Below are 16,603 nucleotides of genomic sequence, written 5' to 3'. Positions count from 1 at the left end.
GCAGACAGTCAACAGGTCGTCATTTACCATAGTTATGCTGGGAAGGGCAAAGTTGCGACATATGCTGATAGTGGCGAAAGCTAAGCTGGTAACTGGATAAGAACAGTTCTATAGGTCATGTGAAAGAGGCCATTTAGTAACTACGAGTAAAGGTTATAATAAATCCATACAAATATATTTATGACAATTTGTTTCCAATAACGTAAACTACATGATAGAAACTCTTGGTCATTGTGAATAATAATGTTAAGGGAGGTAACTGAAAATTAACGAACAGTGCTGGAATTTCGGTGTCTTGTTTCCATATTTTGCATTTTCAGCCAAAATATATATATGTAATTGGATATAAGGATACAACAATGTATTTTATTTAAAACGTCTATGAAATAAATGAGTTTGAGAGAAATCGTATGGTTAGAAACTTTGCAGGTCCTTTTTATCAACATTTTACATAGGAAATGCACTAACTCTGATTGAGAATTGTGAAAGCATTGATTCGACAAAATCTAAAAAGGAAGGCTGGCTTGGTGGGTTAAATGAACCAGAATTAAACATGTTTGGTACCATTAAACATGTTCAAAAATTCTTGAAAATTTCTATACTAAAGCCAAAAACCTTGCCAATGTCCTTAAAGGCCTATGGAGAACCCTGGTTACTGGTCAGATTAAGTCTAATCTTTCTATGTATCTGTATGGAACGCCATGGCTGCCTTATGTTAGATGATTTTATTATATGCTGTAGTTCTATAATTATATGCTGTGGGTTTGTAATTATATGCTGTGGGTTTATAATTATATGCTGTGGGTCTTTTAGTATATGCTGTGGTTCTATAATTATATGCTGTGGGTTCAATATTATATGCTGTGGTTCTATAATTATATGCTGTGGGTCTATTATTATATGCTGTGGATCTATTATTATATGCTGTGGTTTCGTTAGTATATGCTGTGGGTTCATAATTATATGCTGTGGATCTATTATTATATGCTGTGGTTTCGTTATTATATGCTGTGGGTTCATAATTATATACTGTGGATCTATTATTATATGCTGTGGTATCACAATTATATGCTGTGGGTTCATAATTATATGCTGTGGATCTATAATTATATGCTGTGGCTTCATTATTATATGCTGTGGTTTCAATATTATATGCTGTGGTTACATTAAACAGTGAACTTCTGTTTGCCAAAAATGGGTTCAAAAACGGAAGTATTTATAAATCAGAAAATGGCAATGTTACAGCGACACTATATAAATCAACTCAGACAATCCATGTTCAAGGGAGTGAGAGATTTGCCTGGCTACGAGAATTCATTGGACAAATTCCTCACCTGCCAATAACTGAGGTTAGTAAAATTGAAGGGATGTTACAGCCACAAAATACTTCCACCCCTAAACCTTGTAAATTGCAAGATATGGAAAGCAGACCATGTCATAACTGTAACAGTTCTCAAATTATTCAAAAACTGACAAAGTCTATTACTGATCTTTCTGAGGAAGTTGCGAGACTGAAAATGGAGTTGCATTCTCTTCAGAACAAAAACACTCAGTTAGTAGATGCAACTACTCAAACAAGGGAACCACCTACAAAAACCAAAGCTGTTGATATGCGTGACATAAAGGATACTTGTGTAGAAGGCGTGTCGAGACATACACAGTATACCCGAGTTGAGACAAGGGAATTCTCAACTTCCACGGAAACCTTGTCAGCCCAGAAAGAGCAGAAAACCTCCAACAGACCGGAAAAGAACCGTACCCTGGCGACCGACGTTCCATCTGGAAAATCTGTTCTTGTAATAGGTAGCTCAATCTTACAGCGAATCCGTACCCGTGGATTACTAAAAAATGTTGCAGTCCGTGCAAACAGAGGGGCTCGGCTGTCCGATATTAGACGGATTCTTCAGGGAATTGACCTAACACCATTCCAGTCAATCGTCATCCTTGCCGGTGGAAATGATGCTTCCAGCAACAGAGATATTGAGACAAGTGAATGTGATCTCACCGAAATTGTGCTTGATATCCAAAGGAGATCGCCATGCACCGAAATTTATATCTCAGAGATACCACCACGAAGAGATACAAGTGTTTCTCAAATAAATGAAATCATCAAATTTGTTTGTGAGGAATACAGTGTGAATTTTATCTCACTCCGAAATATGTTCCAATCTTCGGATCTGTTCTGGAAGGATGGGATCCATCTATCCGACAAGGGAACATCAACACTCCTGAAAGCCTACGATTCTTACGTTCGGATTATCAAAACGCGTCGTTTAAATGATACACAAAATATGCCTGGAAATATGAATGTGTGTTTCTACTGTGGTGAAACCGGCCATTCCTCTCAGAATTGTCGGCACGGATTTAAGATTGTCTGCTGGAACTGCCGCTCCCCGGGCCACAAAGCAAAACACTGTTCATATTAGGAATCCGGCAAAGAAGAAAATGCCGAACATTCAACCCTCTTAAATTCAAACCCCTTTAGTGTTTTAAACAATCTCTGTCCTGAATGTGGTGAAATATCATGCAAATGTTCTTATATCTGTATTGCACGTAATATCAAAGACCGATCAGTAGGATCAGATGTAGCTAAAAGTTTTATGTCTTCTTCACAATTAGTCAGTAACTGTAATGTAAATCTTGTCAAAAAAATATTTCATACGAAATCATGTACATCCTCCTTTACTAAATCAACAAAACAAATTCCCAATTCAACAATTTCTACAAATAATGGTCATTCACAAAATGAAACTTCAAATAAATATATAAACAATTTCGGACTCGTCAAGAAAGGTCTTAGATTTGGAAATCTAAATATATGTCACATCATGCCAAAAATTGATCAACTTAAAATTCTTTTATCAGGATATCGCTCTATGGATGTATTTGGTATCTGTGAAACATTTTTAAATGAACAAACAGACAACTGTGAGTTAGATGTTGAAGGATTTAATTTTGAGAGGAAAGATAGATTACTGAAATCAGGGGGAGGATTAATGGTCTATGTCTCCAAAAATTTACATTACAAACGTCGAAATGATTTTGAAATAGGTAATATTGAATCCATATGGCTTGAAATTAATATCCCTAATTCAAAACCACTTTTTTATTGTACCACATATAGGCCCCCATCTGCCACCACCTGCTGGGTAGAAAGTCTAACACGGGAGATAAATTGTGCATCCCGCTGTGACGATGCTGAAATTATTTTAACAGGTGACTTTAATATCGACCTGATTAAAGACCCCCCCCTAGATACTGGACCTCTGCTTTTGAAGAATATGACTTCACACAGCTAATTAATGTACCTACACGAATAACAAACACCTCATCAACTCTTATTGACCATATTTATACGACCCTACCAGAAAACATATGTGAATCTGCAGTACCGTCAATTGCAATATCTGACCACTATCCTGTTTGTTTTACGAGAAAATTAAATAATAACACCAACAAATTCAAACACACAGAAATAACATACAGAGACTTTAAACGATTTAATGAACATAATTTTCTTGCAGACTTAAAGGAGGTTAATTTCCATTCATTGGAATTATTCTCTGACCCTAATGAAGCACTTAATAAATTTTATTCACTTTTTAATGCGCTATTAGATAAACATGCAAAAGTAAAAACAAAAAGAGTTAAGCATGACACAAGACCTAAATGGTTAACTCAAGAAATTCTGCAAGCTCAACACATGCGTGGTACCCTCCATAAAAATAAAGACTTTGAAAATTTCAAAATATTGCGCAATAAAGTTACATCACTAATTGAAAACGCCAAGATTAGTTATTACAAAACAGCTATAGAACAAAACAAAAATCCAAAACAAATGTGGGATGTACTAAACAATTTAGCCTCTAAATCTAATAATTATATTCCAGCTGCACTTGCTAAAAATAATTATATCACAGAGGACACACAAGAAATAGTAGAAACGTTTAATTCTCATTTTTCAAATATTTCTACAGAACTTCTTTCAGGCATAAGTAAGGAGGAAAATGACTTGACAGATCTTTTAGATTTTATTCAGTCTAAATTGGGAGCAGACAAGTTTTCTATCCCACTCATAAATCATGATGAAGTACTAGCTTTACTCAATAAACTTGACATTAGTAAATCTTCAGGTGTTGATACCATCCGGCCACGTTTATTGAAACTTACTTCACAAATAATACATAAACCTGTGACCCATAATATAAATACTAGTATCAAAACTGGCATTTTTCCCGATAGTTTTAAACTTGCAAAAGTTACCCCAGTCTATAAAAAAGGAAACAGATTAGATCCAAATAATTATAGGCCTATTTCTATTTTACCAACATTATCAAAAGTTATTGAAAAACATGTGGCAAAATATATACGATCTCTTTTTTCGGATTTTGATCTTATAGTAGACTCTCAATCAGGCTTCAGAGAACTACATTCATGCCAAACAGCCCTTACAAAAATTACAGATGAATGGTTAAATGAAATGGACCAAGGTAAACTTGTTGGTACTGTTTTTCTTGATTTCAGTAAAGCTTTTGACCTTGTCAGTCATGATATTCTACTTAAAAAACTACAATGTTATAACTTTGACGCAATAACTTTACAATGGTTCAGATCATATTTAAGTGAAAGACTTCAAAGTGTACATCTGTCCAACAAACATTCATCTTATCAGCAAGTCACAGCGGGAGTTCCACAGGGATCTATTCTAGGTCCTCTTCTGTTTTTATTTTACATTAATGATCTTCCCTTATGTATTACAAAATCCAAATTAGACTTATTTGCAGATGATGCCACTTTACATGCATCAAGTAAAGATTCTCAAACTATTGTAGATACATTATCAACGGATATAGCTTTTATAGAAAAATGGTGTTCTCAAAATGAAATGGTTCTAAATGCTACAAAAACTAAATGCATGTTAGTTGGTACGCATCAAAAGAGATCAAATTTTTCTGAGCATGAAATTAATCTGTTTGTATCTAACAGAAAACTTGATTTTGTATCAAATGAAAAAAATCTTGGAGTTTATTTAGATAATTCTTTACAATACAATGTACACATTGACCATGTTTGTAAAACACTGTCACGTAAAATTTCTGCCCTCCGTAGAATTAAAAAGTTTCTTCCTATTCAAACACGCAAGCTGTTTTACAATGCATATATCATGCCTTCAATTGATTATTGTTTAACTGTTTGGGGTAATACATCTCACTCAAATCTTGACAGAGTATATAAGCTTCAAAAACGAGCTGCAAGATGTATTTTAGATGCTCCTCCTGATGCGCCCTCACAACCTGTCTTTGAGAAACTAGACTGGCTCACAGTGTATGGGCAACTTATTGTAAATAAATATGTTTTGTTATATAAATCATTGTTTAACTCTCACCCTACTTATCTAAATAGTATGTTTGACTTCCAGTGTAATAACCAATACAATCTTCGATCTGAATCTAATTTAGACCTCTGTGTACCATCTCATAAATGTAAACTCTTTGAGAACTCCTTTCAATACTCTGGTGCTATCTTATGGAATAATTTACCTGTACATATAAGAATGTCTCAAACACTCAATGCTTTCAAGCATCAAGTCAAAAAATTTGTAAAACAATGTAGAAATAGCTTATGATTATTTATTGATTTTGTATATTTATATATATATATATATATATGTATGTATGTTGATATTTTGTCTATAGAAGGCCCCGGGGAAGAATAGTGCGTGCACTAATCGGGTTACCTTCTTTAAATAAAGAATTATTATTATTATTATTATTATTATTATTATTATTATATGCTGTGGGTTCATAATTACATGCTGTGGGTGTATTATTATTATAAATTCTGTCGATTTATTAGAAACTAGCTATTCGAATCAGGACTTCTCGTTTTTGTAGTTTACTTGCTCAAAATGGCGGCAACTGCAACAGGCCTAATCGTAATAGGAACAAGTTTATCTTTTTTAAAAAAGCTAGCGCCGTTGCAATTTTAGATACAGCAGGCATGTAGCCTCGTTTTTGAAAGTGGGGGGCCAACCAGAGAAAAATATTTTTTACTTACCTGAAAAAGTTGACAAGCAAAAAAAAAAAAGAAAACGAAAAAGAAATAGCCCAAACTCGAAAATCCTATTTCGTGTGTGTGTAGTGTGTGTGTGTATGGGGGGGGGGGAGGTAGCTAACTTTTTTTGAAAGCTTCCTTTCCCTTCCATTTTTTCCAAAAAATACTACATACCCTTGATATCATTTTACTATGGTTAGAAGTGGGGGGCCAACCAACCTTTCAATAGACATTTTCAATAGTAAAGGTAATGTTGGAAAAAACAGAAAGGAAGATCCGTTGGCAACTAATTTATTTTGCTGAAGTCTTCGATGTTTCATGAGTATGAAATCTGATGGTTAGAGTTATAATCTTTTTTGAAGTGTATTTTATAGATTTAAAATTATATTAGTGTGGAAGTGCATTGTATCAATCGCATATTAATGTATGTCTTGCCAATTCAATAAACTTTGATAAGAAAAAAAGAGATTTTTTATGAGATTGACGGCATTAACCAGGAAGGTGGTAGCTAGATGTCTAGAATCTTTGCACTATATGACCTAAGTTTTTTTGCGTAGTTTACATTAAAGTGTAAGTTACACTGCAAATAAACTTCAGAATCAAACAGAAAAGACCCGTGTTACTTAATGACACTGTTCTGCCACAGGATTGGAATAAAAACGCCCAGCAGTTTTCATACTTTATTAAACTTGTAGCATGATGATATGATGTACGTACGGTAACAACTGAAATAACAAAACAATATTTTACTTATAATTAGAAAATTTAGAATTCACTCTCATACATATCTTACACACTATGCCAAAATTCCTAGTCAAATTTTCCGAAAAATGATAGAAAATAATTTGATACACATACAAACAAACTTTACAAATAAGAAAAAACACAAGATGAAACACACCCTTTAAGCTTGGTTTAATGGTGGGTTATAGGTCCTTAATGGTGGTTTAATGGTTGTCTTTAAGACACCATTAAGCACCTTTAAGTTACATTTACACCACCATTAAGTTACCATTAAGCCATCTCAAAGTTCTTAAGGGGGATGTACGGCCACCTTTAGTGCAGTGAGAACAAAATGTAAACATTTCTTCAAATGGCTAAAATACATTATATTTTGATCAAATTTTAACTCCTTATGATAAAGATACAATAAATATGCATTACTGAACGCATGTTGTGTATATATAATCTATATTTTTGCAGAAAAATGCTTTTGATATGCTCCTTAGAACTGCGCAGCTACAGAATTCAGCAGTGCCTGAAAAAATCCAAAAAAATATGCAAATTGTGCAGTAATGTTCTCTCTACAACCATTTGTTGAGAAAATGTCTAAATTTTGTACTTTTAAATGATAATTTCAAGTTCAAAACATGGTACCATTGTCTTCAAAAAGAGTGCAAAGAACCATGAAAGTAGTTCATGGATAGCAGCACGTGGTCTATTTTTAGCACAGAATTTTGTTTTCCAGACCTCTTCTTAATATGGAGGGACATAACAATCTTTAAATGTAGAAGAGAATTACAGTTGCAAAATATTTCAAATAAAATGAACACTTTTAAAAGAGGAAAGGTGTTATAGTGTGGCTTGGAGTAATTCATTTAGTATTATTATCGAACAGTTGTAATGTAGTATACGTATTGATATAAAAAATCTTAAACTCTCTGATTCTTGGTAAGGAAAAATGAGCACCATCAAAGTTAAAGAGTAAGAGTTTGTAAGTTTGTCATAGATAAATTATATTATCTATCAAAATTTTAATTATCACCAATAAAACACAAAGACATAAGACACATATAATCCATATGAATGACCTTGTTTTAATACCTACTAGTACCAGGGGTGATCAAAAAGTTTGAACTATCTCTATATCTACTAATCCACAATTCAGATTAGAAACATAGCCAAACACAAGTTCTATAAATAGCATATGCTGAAGTTTTGCTCCTTGTTTGTGATGTCACAATCTGAAAATGACGTCATGCAGGTACTTGTGTCCAAAATTCTATTTGCCCATATTGTCAAAATTAAAATTTTACAAAGTAAAGAAAAAAATCAACATAATTAAATATTTTATACCATCTTTAAAATGACGTTTGGTGGTCCTCCCAACTCAGGGAAAAATTATTGGGTCCGTATTTATAGGTGAGAAAGAAATTCCTTAAAATTTAAACACAATTGTTGACGGAAGAAAAAGAAAAAATATTGTGTAATGGGATGTAAAAAAAAAATTAGTCGGGCCATTTCCAGGCAGTAGATCGGGAGAGAGGGCAACCAAATATTTTTTATAACAAGTGGACTTATTATAGGCTAGTACATATTCCATCACGTACTTAGTAATGCAAATTCTTATAATCTTTTGCACTATTTTGAAAAACAAACATAGGATTTTCGGGGGGGGGGGGCTCTCACTTTTTATGCGATGAGAGACATAGCATATGCAATGGACCTTTCTTTGCAAACATTGTACTCGCTTCTAAATTTCAAAGAAACAATTCAATATATTTTATCAAGCTTCGTATGTTCAATGAGCGAGAGCTTACAACGTTGTCAACAAAATGAGACATGATGCGTTTTTATGTCCAAACATTACTCCATACAATGTGTTGGTCAATGCAAACAATCTAGCTATTTATGTGAGGTGCCTGAAGGAAATCCTATAACTGCCTATTTTTTCTATCTAACTTCTAAACAAAATATACATTATGTACCAATTTTCGAATGTAGGACATGTAATTACAATTTGTTTTTCATGCACCGCATATTGTTTAACATTTTCAAATTAATTGCTAAGCATCCTCCTTGCAGTGCCCCATTTGAAAATAAGTTCTATCGCCACAGAAAAAAGACCAGCCGTAAACACATATGTTTAGGACATTTTTATCTTTTTTTCTTGAGTTTTAAAGAAACCAACAAATTATCAAGACTTGTTCCATGAAAAATTTAATATAATCATGGTAATAAACGGATCTATCCTCAGCAGATATATGCACATGCCAACCACGTGCTCAGTGGAATAATTTTAACGAGGAAACTCGAACTGTAAACAGATCAGTTTTTCCCGATTTGCTGGAGTGGGGTTAAAATCGCGTTTTTTCATTTATCAGATGATGCGATGCAACAAATAAAAGTAGTAAGTAATAAAACCTAATGATTATTACTTAGTAATTTCTTGTCTTGATGTTATTATGGTTGCATTTATTCTAAAATCAATGTTAATCGAATTCTGTGTGACAGAGGAATGGCGGACGAAATAAACACATTGCCCCAGGAAGGCACCCATATGAAAATCAAATTTTCAAGAATTATGGATAATGACAAGAAAAAAGCGAAACAAATGGTTGTAGCCATATTATCAATGAATCAAACTAACACCATTTTCAATGCATTTATCATCTCGTAAATGCTGTACCTGCGCAGTTCTAACATGATTAATTTCCTCCTAATTAAAACAAAATAAACTTAATTGTTGACTAATTTTGGTCTCTAACAGAAGGTATTTAGTGCATTAGCAGTTTGAGTAACTTTGGGCTAGTTTAGTAGAGAATTAAGCGCATTCTTGGTATTTCTTATTTTACACCAGACTAGATCCAATATGGCTTGTACATCCCCCTTAATGGGTGTCTAAATGTAGCTTAATGGTAGCTTAATTGTGGCTTACAGGTCCTTAAGGTAGGATTCTTCTCATATTTCTAATATTTAAAAATTAATGAAATTTTCACAGAATCAAGAAGACAATATCAGTAAGTGATAGTATCAGTGAAATTAAATTTGACCGTTTTATATTAGAAGCAAGGTCAGGTCAAGGTCGTTATCTTTCACCTTGACATTAAGAATAAAAAATAACTGTTGCCAATCATGTGATACCTACTTCTATTTCAAAAGTTTAATGATTGTTCTTTTTGCATAAAAACATATTACTATATCGGGTCTATAGCATGATATTACCAAATCTACATAAATAATTTAACTTAACTGGATATTGGCTAATCCGAATTTTCTCTGTTTTTCTTAAATTTTTAGGATATATTAGTTATTTTCATATGCTTCCTATATTTAACTTTTTCTTATTTTCACATATAATAAAGTAGTCTCATAAATATACAAAATGATACAAAAACAAAATGTTTTGATCGTTTACTAAGAGAGAAAAAATACTTTTTATGGATTTTTGTCTCAAATCTGCACTTTGATAGGAAGCGTTTAAAAGCTAATAAAGTTCTAGTTTATTTGAAAAATCATATCTATTTGATATATTTTGAAAGTTTAGTCCCTCATTATTAATCTAACTTATATTTGAAAATTTCTCCAAGTCTCCGATTGTGTAAAATTTATAACTAAATTTATTGTTCTATTATAATTTTGAGAGGCAGAAAAGAAGATATTTTCATACGCCACCATTCCGCCAAAAATATAGTCCCTGCTAGTTTTCAAACGCAGTATACCATTACTATTTAAAGTTGTACAAATGTGATGAGGAAAGAAAAATATGGTCTTTTATATTCCTTACACCTCAATATGTAAAACATATAAGCAAATATGCTTTGAATGTTTCATCTAGTCAGAAACCAGAGAAGAATCCTACCTTAATGGTAACTTTTAGACCACCATTAAGTCACCATTAAGCTACCATTAAGCTAGACGTACAAGTGCTTAATGTCCAAACTCCATTAAGGTACCATTAAGCTACCATTAAGCCACCATTACGCAGTCGAGATTACTGTTTTTATGGGTGAAAAATTATTATTATAGTGATTTGTCATCACAAATTATAAATATCGAGTTCAAACATATCTTGATTTGGTAAAAACAGGGAAAAGAACGAAATTCAAAATTTAAAAAAAAAATACGCCGCACATCGGGCGCGAACTCATGATCCTTCGAGTAGATGGCAATCACCTAAACCAGTCGGCTATTACCGCTCTTGCATTTTAGACGAAAATATTAAACATTTATTTTGCACAAAGTTTGTTTTGGATTTGTAAAAGTATTTATTTTGTTGAACGTCTCCAAAGTCTTGAATTGATTTATTAATCAAACTATAAACATTTTTATTTATGTTTTTTTTAAAAGGCTTATATCACATTAAAATATTTCTAAACCGTTGATTTCGGCTTTTAAATTGTAATGAATTCTTCGCTCTGTTATTCGAAGATTTATACGTGTAAGCATTAAATCATGATTGAAATTAAATTAATTATAGATAAAACACAAAAAATCTATCATCGGGAAAGACAAATGAAATTTTTTTTAATAATAAAATATTCTGCGGATATTAATGGTTTTTGTGTCTAAGATTTAGTCCTAGTGACAATCCTCGTTTACGAGTTACCTGGTTATGTTTACAAAAACTTTTTTTCGAATATCATATTCAGTTAAAATTCTTTTTGTATCTTAATGGGTATCAAAATAATTGTCATTTTACAATGAATCACAATTTTTAATTTGTTATATGCTTGCATTAAATTTAAATTTTGTAAAAATAATTGATCATCAAAATCTGTTAGTGTACGTTGTGTATGTATAGTTTCTTGTTAGTTGACCGGGGACGGTGGACACCTAATTAAAGCTGACATGAACTCTTAAAAAGCCATCATTTTTCATCTTTGTACGACTTACTACATTCCTGTAAGCCTTTGTCCGCCATATTTATTCGATTCCGCCATATTTAATTGAAAATTTTTGGTCACCTGTACCTGCTATATATAGCCTTGTACGATTGCTTCACTTGAGTGATTTTCTAGCCTGACTGTCGACATGTACACATCTCCGATAACAAAGTTTTTAGAAGTCCAAAAACTGACCAAATACATGTTTGAAAAGTAAAAATTCAACAAAAAATAGAACTATACCGAGAATTAAATTATTTTTGAATGCATTTGCTGCAATATAGAAAATAAACTAACACGGAATACATACATGTACATCAAACACCCATGCAGGCCGAGAAAACGCGTCAAACGCAGTGATAAAAACATTTACCTGACAACTATTATCGTTACAGGGATGTGCACATGTCGAAAGAATTATCCTATTTTACTTTTATTGAAAAATGCATCTCAGAAGTCATGTAATCCATTGCTAACTCAACAGTAAAAGATGCTTGGACACACGTGGCCCATGCCGATCATTTTATTTGGTCAGGGAAAATATCAAAGGTTGAAAGCTCAGTGGGGTTGAATGAAAAAAAAAATGCAAGTAATTTTTTCAAAAATAAACATTACTCTTGTCTGTACATGTTGTAAATAAAATTTACGATTAAGTACATGGTTTAACTTCATCAAATTCATTTTTAAAAAGCAGACATTATCACGAATCATTCACCTTTTGAAGATATTTTCCCGTGATATGAGGGCGGGGGGGGGGGGGGGGGTAATAAAACATGCATAACACTCTCATAAAAATAATGTAAGAAAAACGTCTGAAACAGATTGGATTTCTTTATGATCAATTATTATCAAATAAATACTATGTATTGGCTTTATTAGACCTAATATAATTTGATTTAAAGTTATTTATAATTTTATGCACTATGAAAGAAAAAGTGAGCACGTTCACATACCCCACGCCAAAAGTCGAAGTAGTGCTGAAGTTACCAGAAAAAAATAAATGAATCGTAATTTCCTTGTAATATGCACATCTATACACATTGTGTCCTAAATATCTGCAAAGCTTGACGAAATTGTGTGCAGCGGTTTAAGAGGAGTTGCGCTGACAAACTGCTCACCTGTATATTCAAGATATGGCCAAAATCTTAATGTAAAAGTGCGGAAATTCCCGAAAAATAAAGAATTCGGAATTTCCTGGTGATGTGCAAATCTACACACACATTGTCTCCTATAAATATCTGCAAAGTTCGACAAAACTCTGTACAGTGGTTTATGAGAAGTTGCGCTGACTCCCCCCCCCCAAAAAAAAAGACTGACTGACGGGTCAAAAACATTATACCTCACGCTGGGGTAAAATAAACGAGTTTGATTCTTTGGTACAATGATAATGAAAATAGAATTTAATGTGAATTAAATTTCTAGACATAAATAAGTAATGATTATTAGAAAAAGCATATAGGAAGAGAGAGTAAACTCCTCGTGAGAATTCCACATTCTACCTAAAAAATCTCTTGTCTGTTGTCCAAGTTCGACACATACGTTTGAGAGGGTATTCGAGAAAGTTCCCAATGTTCCCATTCCTGTGATTTATATTTCACGTTTATTATATTCCCCGCCTGAAAAGTGGGAGGTAATCGTTATGTCCGTTCGTCTGTCTGTTACGCTTTGGGGTACCCATCTCTTATCCGCAAATCCTCTTACACCACTTAGAGAAATTTAATGAAACTTTCAAAGAATCTTAAGTTTATTACAGATTACCATTATGCACCTCCTATTTTACTTTTTGATCTGACACGTATGGGTTTAGCGAAATATGGACTTTGTCATTATAACCATATGGGAGGCAGGGGGTATCATTTAGTGAGTTCATTGCTCATAATACATGTACGTCTAGTTTCTCTTTCAAGTTGGGCGTTTGGGTTAATTTCCTGTCCAAAGTAAAATTATTATTCAATTTATGAAGTTTCGACATCCCGCCTGAAAAAAATCCTTGATCTGTCCTAAGGCATAATAAATAGTACAGCACAAAGTGCGTAGGATCTTATACCTATCATTGCCCCAACGGGTGGTTACAGAGAGAGAGAGAGAGAGAGAGAGAGAGAGAGAGAGAGAGAGAGAGAGAGAGAGAGAGAGAGAGAGTTCAATATACAAAAGAATAAATAATAATTATCCGTATTCAACCAGTGTCAAGTATCCCTACCCTAGCTTTTAAAATTATCTCCCAAATTCACCTACAGAAATTATTTATATATATAAAAAAAATACCTAGACTATCAGGCAGGGATACTGAAATCTCGAAATACTTCCTGTAACAACATAATTTGTAAAACAGTTACATTCCTCAAAAAGCACATACTTTGTGGTCGGAGTGACACATTTTAAAAAAAATCTCATAACTGAATTCGGCAGAAATGTCTGTCTTCCAAGAATATTTAAATAACGGTCATGTCAAGTATTTTTGTATGCCCCCCCCCTCCAAAAAATCAAATGCCTAAATGTCAATCTGAACAGGGGATGGCCATCCTCCGTGTGTGTATGTGTTAAAGAATGTATAGATGTACACATAAAAATTTGTATTCTGGTTAATTGCTTTTAAGATTTGAAGTAAATTATAGCCGTATATCAAATTACTTTGTTTAGATTTGAGATTAGTACTAAAATAATCAGTTATAATTGACAAATGAATTTTGCGACGCAAACCAACTGCAGACTATATACATGACTTTGTCTAGAATGTATATTAGAACTACATGTAGATAAACAATTCACAATTATAGCTTATGAACATCAGTTATAATATCCCCCCTTTCAGCCGCGCAAATACCAAAAAACTTCTCTTTCCACCTTTGATATTTTCCCTGACCAAAATCAGATCAGCACGGACTAAGTGTATCGTCGTGCTAGTGTGTACGGAGTAATGGCAACGTGTTTACTATTGAGCTTTTATGGAGTTTATTTCTTTTTTGTGATGCATATTTCAATAAATGGAATTCAGGGTGTATTTCACTTGACTTGTGCACATCTTCGAACCGATGCAGTAACCTTATTACCGGGTATGGGTACGTTTACAGCGTTCGAGGCGTTTTCTCGATATGCATCAATTGCATAGGACCTGCGAATCACAGACGTTGGTTGTTTTGTTCCATTCAAATGATAAAATTTCAAAATGTGTTTGCAAATTTTACTGCTTTTCATTTCAAGTTTATTCTGCATAAATTGGCGCACTGTAAAAATACGTACTCATGCATCTAAATTTCTCTTCCAAACTTGCATTTTTTTCTTTTGATTCAAATCAATATTCATTCAAAAATATGATTATTATGTTGTTTATTTTGTTTTTGAAATGTCTTGATCACCTCATGTGTTCTCATATGCTTTACCATCGGAGATGTGCACAAGTCGATACCCAATCCAAAAAATCATTCAAGTGTAACGAGCGCATTGGGTATACATCGTTACAATGAGACAAGGTATCTGAAAGAAATATGGCGGAATACAGCTATAGTTGGTATGAAACAAGTCGTGCATAGAGGAAAATGTTGCGTATTTAAGAATTCATGTCAGCTTTAAGGGGGCTCTCTACAACGTCACAACATGGCGTACTTCCGTAAAAACGCCATTTTGATCCGAAATGATCAGATTCAAATTCACTTAACACCGATAAATCACTGAGTATAACACAACATGCGATATTGTGGATGGAATGTACATTATATTACATCAATTAATATGTAGTGTATTGCCCAATACGTATCCTTTCTTTAAAAATGAATTGTTTGTCAATTTATTCAATTTCTATTTATTTAATAATACATTTACAAACTTATTAGAATAAGATTTTTAGGTGAGAAAAAAAAAAGATATAAAACATGGCTTGTCCATATGCTAATTCATCATTACGAGTCAAAACGCCATACACTCAGAAATTTGTTTCTTCAATAAGCATATATGCTTTCCAGCAAAATATATCCCCCCCCCCAAATGCAAATTTGATCGGATAAGACATATGTATTATCTTCCTATCGACTAGAGATACTCTGTTCACGATTTGTATACACCCGAATGAATGGTTATACCCAGTGAAATTTCGCATGACCCAAACGTTTGATCAACATTGATTGTCAGCTGTTTACAAGTATGGGAAACGTGCAGGTATTAGACGAAGTGTGCATTTGGTTATAGGAATTTCTTTTACCGCTTTTGACCGTTTACCATCTTAACTTGTTTTGTTATATATAGCACTGGATAACACTTGCACGTTGGATAAAAACGGTAAGTAAATCTACCTTTCTCAATACCATGAATTCACTAAATACATGTCTTTGTCATTGACTGGAAACGCGATGATTTTCGCTTAAACTAATTGAAAAACAATACATGTACAATACGAACTTCTTTCAATGTCCTTGCGTGACATTTGTTTAATACTTGTGCAAGTAGAGTTTATTTGAATTTATATATATATATATATATATATATATATATATATATATATATATATATATATATATATATATATATATATATATTTAAAAACAGTACCAAGATATTTGAGTCCACTCTTAAAGCGGATCTCTCACACCTGAATTTTTGTGATGTTTATAAATTTTTGACTGTTTTTCAATTTTTTTCAATTTCTTTTTTTCATTGTTTTTACCCTTTAATATTATATATCTTTTCAGATATTGAAGAGGATCCAACCAGCTATTCTCAAGAAAATGCTGTTTTAGTTTTTCTTTTGTCTATTTTTGTAAATTTAAATAAAAATTATGTTGATTTTATTTTTAACTTTGTTGGTTATTATTTCAATATTTTATAACACTAAACTCTGAAGAGAAATTTAAAGCAATGGTCATTTTAAAAAAATGATAGGAGGGATTTTAACAAAATAAATGAAATATTTCAAATATTTCTAAAAAATAAACTGAAATACTTTGGAACCT

This window comes from Saccostrea cucullata, unplaced genomic scaffold (assembly GCF_032062105.1).
Source record: "Saccostrea cucullata isolate Sc308-1 unplaced genomic scaffold, CSIRO_AGI_Scuc_v1 ctg1416, whole genome shotgun sequence".
NCBI classification, from domain to species: Eukaryota; Metazoa; Mollusca; class Bivalvia; order Ostreida; family Ostreidae; genus Saccostrea; species Saccostrea cuccullata.
This window is presented reverse-complemented; position numbering follows the sequence as displayed.